Source organism: Thalassophryne amazonica, chromosome 9 (genome assembly GCF_902500255.1).
Source record: "Thalassophryne amazonica chromosome 9, fThaAma1.1, whole genome shotgun sequence".
Lineage (NCBI taxonomy): Eukaryota > Metazoa > Chordata > Actinopteri > Batrachoidiformes > Batrachoididae > Thalassophryne > Thalassophryne amazonica.
The window spans coordinates 45,262,082-45,269,106 of record NC_047111.1 but is presented as its reverse complement, the minus strand read 5'-3'; the positions used below and the strand labels follow the sequence as shown (position 1 = coordinate 45,269,106).

General features: G+C 40.6%; 1 protein-coding gene across 1 annotated transcript in view; it reads left to right on the top strand.

Moving 5' to 3' along the window:
• rapgef6 (Rap guanine nucleotide exchange factor (GEF) 6) overlaps nt 1–7,025 on the top strand; it is a 217,466-nt gene that overhangs the window by 77,585 nt on the left and 132,856 nt on the right.

The following is a 7,025-nucleotide window of genomic DNA, read 5'->3' as shown; positions in this document are numbered from 1 at the left end:
ACGTGAGGTGAATCTGCCCTACGATTGGATTTTGGAAAACTATGTAATGTTGAACCAGTTCCGATTGGACACTCACATTGCTCACGTCATCATACAGCTTCTATGAGGAGTACAAAGATGGTGGAAGGTGGCTCGAAAGTCCGGAGTTAACTTTTCAGCAAAAAAAAAAGTTATTTATAATTCAGTAAACCTGGTCTCAGCCGTCGTATCTGACGGCGCTGGCCCCAGAGGGTTAAACCCTTAGAGCTTCAGCAAATGTATTTATAAAGAGAAACTGCATGAACTACGCATTTTTTTAAATTTTCTAATAACAAGTTTATTCAATGAGGAGAAACAAATGCCAAATTATTGTTGGGTTGTAACTTAATTTTTGTTCAGCCTTTGTGACCTGTCTTCATGAATTTAGATGCAAAAAATGTTGAAATTAGCCCTATTCTGCAATGATAAAGAATCCTTAAAAAATTTACTGGATCCGGATCATGTTCCCAATCATTACCAAAATTTAATGACTTCTAAGTTAGGCCAAGATACACCCCTGGTAAAAATTCCATTGAAATCTGTTGAGGATTTTTTGAGTAATCCTGCTAACAAACCAACCAACCAACAAACAAATGGACGCGATCGAAAACTTAACCTCCTTGGCGGAGGTAACTATATATATATATATAAAGATTACATTAATAAGATGAAATCGAATACATGAGCATTCATGAAGCATTTGGCAGCTTGGTGGATTAGTGGTTAGCACTGTTGCCTCACAGCAAAGAAGGTCATGGGATCGATTCCCACTCCCCCGCATTTGCGTGGGTTTTCTCTGGGTGCTCCGGCGTCCTTCCACATCCAATGCATGCAGGTTTAGGTGAATTGGAAACTTTGTAAATTGTCCAGGTCTCTCTTGTAAAAGAGATCTCAAGCTCAATGGGACTAACCTGGTTAGATTTAAATGTATTCCTTTTTATATATACAGAAATACAAGGGAAAAGTAAAGTAATTAGAGGATCACAATGAATTATAGGGGGAAAACTGCTGTATTGGTCACCATTTATGGGAGAAAATGTACATCTTTAAAATAATTATTTACGGAAAGGTCATTTTATGAACTGAAGTTGTTGCTAATCAGCATTTAAAAGGTGTTTATGTTACACAAATAACAATTTATTAAGTGTGGAAGGGAAAATTGGGTGAGTCGTACAAAATGTGTTCAGCGTGCTACATTAGTGTGGGTAAGCACCAACACCAGTGGGCTTCAGGGCCTATAAAGACTGTACAGTCTACAGCATGCCAGTTGGCAGAGTCACAGCTGGTAGTGTAATCTTTGTTGTTAACATGTTGGTGTCACTGTCAGTGTGTGTCAGTATTGGTTTACCTGGATGGCACATTTGCAAACATAGCAGGGGTGGTGGCCAAGTGGTTAAGGCGTTCAGAAGGTTCCAGGTTCAAATCCCACCCCTGCCACATTTCTCCATGTAATGTGGAGTTGCGTCAGGAAGGGCATCCGGCGTAAAATCTGTGCCAATTCAACATGCAGATCCACCTTGGATTTGCTGTGGCGACCCCGAGTGCAAACAAGGGAGCAGCCAAAGGGTCTTACTATTGCATTTGTCTTCTGAAACAGAGTGGCACAAACATGAATCCTGACAACTCAGTGTGACAGACCACAGTCATCACTCTCTGTAACACTAATCCATAATTATAACTTACTCCAAACACAATCGGTATTCCAAATGTTTACTATTCCCTGAAAATTTGAGACCAAAGTGCTTCAACTGAAAAATTCCAGACAAGGTATGAAACTATTTGTAAGGTGTGATTTCTGGTCAATTGCATTTTTTACATTAGAACTTATTGTAATCTCAAACTGATTTGGTTCACAGTTCTTCCTTTTTATGTAACATTTATTGTGGTGTGTGTGTGTGTGTGTGTGTGTGTGTGTGTGTGTGTGGGTGTGTGTGTGTGTGTGCGTGCGTGCGTGCGTGCGTGCGTGCGTGTGTGCGTGCGTGTATGTGTGAGTGTGTGAGTGAAATGTCAGTTTGGGGTTTTTCTCATTAAGTGTACCATATTAAAGAGTCTTTGTGGGTTTGGATGGAAGCACCATCATTATAACTGGCTCATACTGTACCTGTGCATTCACACAGGAATCAATACGTGTTTGCCTGTAATGTCATCGTGTGTTCCACCACAAAGTTCACACAGATGCTGTAAGCTTGTTCTGAAGAATGTTGGTCTTTACCCAATGCAAAGAACAAAGGGGAGACAAGGTTACTAATGTATGTACGTGTGTGGATCAGTTCGTCAATAATACCAACAGTCTAGACTTAGGTGTTGCCTGCAGTTTAATAAGACCAACACACACTACGCTGCACGCCCTAATGAGAAATGGATTTCTTTTTAATACTTCTCACAAAAGGGATCTGAACAAATGTCAAGAGACCAGTATGTGTTTATGAGCAAGAACAGAAACAGATAATGTGTGTAAATGTTGAAGTGGCACATTTTGAAGTAATACCTTGACATTTATCTCTTGAACACATCAAAATACATGACAGAAGGAGGCTGTCAGAAATACTAAACAAATATATTGGTGTCTGTCCGAGGGCATAGTAGTCTTTTTTGTACAACCCCAATTCCACTGAAGTTGGGACGTTGTGTAAAATGTAAATAAAACAGAATACAATGATTTGCAAATCCTCTTCAACCTGTATTCAATTGAATACACCACAAAGACAAGATATTTAATGTTCAAACTGATAAACTTTATTGTTTTTGTGCAAATATTTGCTCTTTTTGAAATGGATGCCTGCAACACGTTTCAAAAAAGCTGGGACAGTGGTATGTTTACCACTGTGTTACATCACCTTTCCTTCTAACAACACTCAATAAGCGTTTGGGAACTGAGGACACTAATTGTTGAAGCTTTGTAGGTGGAATTCTTTCCCATTCTTGTTTGATGTACGACTTCAGTTGTTCAGCAGTCCGGGGTCTCCATTGTCATATTTTGCGCTTCATAATGCGGCACACATTTTCACTGGGCAACAGGTCTGGACTGCAGGCAGGCCTGTATCTGCACTCTTTTACTACGACACCATGCTGTTGTAACACGTGCAGAATGTGGCTTGGCATTGTCTTGCTGAAATAAGCAGGAACGTCCCTGAAAAAGACGTTGCTTGGATGGTAGCATGTGTTGCTCCAAAACCTGGATGTACCTTTTAGCATTGATGGTGCTATCATAGATGTTAAGTTGCCCATGCCATGGGCACTAACATACCCCCATACCATCCCAGATGCTGGCTTTTGAACTGTGCCCTGGTAACAATTTGGATGGCCTTTTTCCTCTTTTGTCCGGAGGACACGACGTCCATGATTTCCAAAAACAATTTGAAATGTGGACTCATCAGACCACAGCACACTTTTCCACTTTGCCTCTGTCCATTTCAAATGAGATCGGGCCCAGAGAAGGCGGCGGCGTTTCTGGATGTTGTTGATGTATGTCCTTCACTTTGCAGGGTAGAGTTTTAACTTGCACTTGTAGATGTAGTGACGAACTGTGTTAACTGACAATAGTTTTCTGAAGTGTTCCTGAGCCACAGCGGTAGATCCTTACACAATGATGTCGGTTTTTAATGCAGTGCCACCTGAGAGATTGAAGGTCACGGGCATTCAGTGCCGCTTACATGTAGAAAGTTCTCCAGATTCTCTGAATCTTCTGATTATATTATGGACTGTTGATGATAGAATTCCTACATTCCTTGCAATTGAACATGGAGAAACACTGTTCTTAAACTGTTGGACTATTTTTTCATGCAGTTGTTCACAAAGTGGTAATCCTCACCCCATCTTTGCTTGTGAATGGCTGAGCCTTTCACACCTGTTTCCAATTAGGTGTTCTTTGAGCATTCATCATCTTTCCCAGTCTTTTGTTGCCCCGTCCCAACTTTTTTGAAATCTGTTGCAGTCATCCATTTCATAATGAGCAAATATTTGCACAAAAACAATAAAGTTTATCAGTTTGAACCATAGACCATAAACCATAGAACTCCTAGAACACTACTCACCAATCATGTATTTCCCCATGGGGTTGTGGAATACAGTTGGGCATGAAGTACAAAAGGAGTCTTTTCGCAAAGAGGGGAGTGCACCAATACTTGGTGCTTTTAACAGAGGTGGGACACAGTCACCAGCAAGTCACTTCATGAATCTGCAAGTCTTAAGTCCCAAGTCAAGTCTCAAGTCATAATGACCACCAATTGTTTTGCAAGCTGACTTGAGACTTACTTGTGAGACTTCATGGATGCTTATTCGCCGTCTTTGGACGGATTTCTGTCTTTTTGCAAAATGTCGCCGTCTAAAAGAACTAGCAAAACATTAATTTTCATTTCCTCAGATCCATACATGTCAACCTATACGGATTGTCCATAAATTATACAGATTTTTCTGAGTTTCAGTCATATGGACGTACGAATAAAGTCTTACGTATATTCAGGGTTTGGTCTGCAGCGGCTCTGTAATCAGCCGTTTCTGCAGCGCAACTACACTTTGATGCGTGAGCCATTGAAGCAATGCTTTGATCCACTGTGACCAATGTGAGACTCTAGGTATAGAATGACTGATTAGATGCCATGTCAGTGTTCAGAGCTAGGCTGACTGTATATGTATTTACTATAATACTGTGTATACATGGTAATGTCATCTGTGATGGCATACAAAAGTGAATTGATCCTAAGCAGAATCTCATCAGTATTATGTTGTTATGTATGTTTATCTAGTCTGAAAGCAATTATCTAGTCTCTAGTCTGAAAGCATTATGAAGTTAACTAGTTCTTTGAATGTTGAGATTTTAATTGCCTAGTCTTTGAGCCCACTCAAAAACAAACTAAATCAATAAAGTTTTTTGCATGAGTTAGCTATATTTGTAAACTATTGTGTTGTTATATTCTGTATGGTACAACATGCCATACTGCATGAGATCACAAGAGAAATTTCACAGCTATTTCAAATCCAAATTTAATCCAAATAATGCACCAAAATGCACCACAGGGCACTTAAATTCTTAAAACCCCCCACCCCCAGACACCCCACCCCCTTTTCCGACCACCTTTGGCGGTTGGGTTTTGCGGCTTCGCCGAGAATAGTTACTGTCTTTTAATTTACCAAGACTTTGGATTGCTGGGTTTTTTTTTCATCCTAAGTATCCATGAGAGTTGCAGATTGATGACTTGAGAATGACTTGACAGTGACGTTGTCCCACCTCTGGCTTTTAATATTGCATGGTGGCACTGTGGTTCCATGATGCCTGCTAGCTTCCAAGTTTCAATTTATCTTGTGCAGCATTCCATGTCCAGCTGTATTTGGTATGAATGGACACTCAGTACTGTGTGATTTGCCAAAGGAAAAGAAATGCTCTACATTTTCCAAGTGCCAAAGGAGAATATCTTATCTGATCCTGGCTCTGCCCCATTCAAATCTGGTAAAGTTTTAAATTTAGAGGGGTGACATTTTAGAACAGTTTTGGTCATTTGAATTTGTCCACCAGCGGTAATTGTGGATGAAGACTCGGTGACCCTAGTTCTCTTTTGATATGTTGAACAAGGTTTTTGTAGGTTTCCAGAGTAATGTTTGTGGAAGTGCATTTTTGCCACTGTCATTCCATGGGTCGGTCTTAAAGTCCTGAGCGATTTCTTCACCAGGCACTGGAAGGGCAGCTTGTGGATCAGCAGCTCGGTGGATTCTGGTAGCGGCAGAGTGCCACAGTGCCGGGCCTGTAAAGGCAAGGCTTCTTTCACACCGCCGGTAGCCGGAGCGCTCTTCCGTGCGGATTTGGATTTACAGCCGGTCTGTTTGGTTCTGTCCATATTAAAGCTTCCTTCAGATCTGCTGAGCCAGGTCTCTCTTTGTGTCACTTAAAAAGCTCGTCACACTTCACTGCAGCCTGTAAAATGAGCGACCTGCCTCATTTTTATGCAGCGACGCTGTGCTGCATTCACGGTCTTTGTGGGATTTGGGGACACATCAGTTTTTAGGTATAGATGTTAAACTTACAGTCTTGCATATTTTCCAGTTTAAACATCAAAAATGACTAAGAGTGGTCTAGAATGACTTGTATAGACATCTTTAGCAACACTTTATTTACGGTATCAGACAATACAGTGAGAGAACGTGTTAAGTCTTATCTATCAAAGTACCCACATTTCCTGAAAAGCAACATCATGTGAGGACTGATGCTCTCCTTCACTCACAATCCACGCCCCTCTCAGTCGAAGCCACGTCCTCCCACGCCAGAACGGGGCCAAAAGTTTGAAACTGAAAAAAAATAAGATTTGAAAGTGAAAAAGAAATATGAATGAAAATAAATGATTTGATCAAAAAATTACAGAGCTGAATCAAAAATTATTTAAACTGAAAAAATATATATCTTACACTTATTTTTCAGGGATGAGATTTTCCGTGGATCCGTGGATTTCTGCGGATTTGACAGTCCCGGGGGTCGATTTTGTGAAACGTGCAAATCCGTTGAGAAAATTTTAGGGGGGGTAAGAATGCAAAAAAAAAAAAAAATTAATGCCAGGAGTACCTTTGTTTAATAAAATTGTCGTCTATTCAGAACACTGAGTGGTCTTTGTTTGTTATCGCCGACGCAGCAAGTTCGATCAGTCCGTCAGTCAGACGAATGCAGAAGTAACGCTGTGCTGATCAGTGACCAGTATGAAGCAGGTGCACAATGAGCATGTAGTATAAGGGAGGTAACTGTGTAGTCTCTCAACTTCCAATATTCGGTAGTTTTCCCTCTAACAAATCATAAAAATCGAGACGGTATCGAAGCGCAGTTGAAGCTATTACTTATGCACGTTTTCATTGGTTATTACAAAGCTTATGAGCAATCAGCGCAAAGGTTATATATGCGTTTCTCCCGCCCTTTCCTTTCTCCCGCCCTTACATGTATGTTTGTTGACAAGTGTGCCATGCTGAAAGTGGAGAATGCTGAAAATCAAGTAAGTCTAGTTATGAAAAAATATTTTGGTCACAAAAAT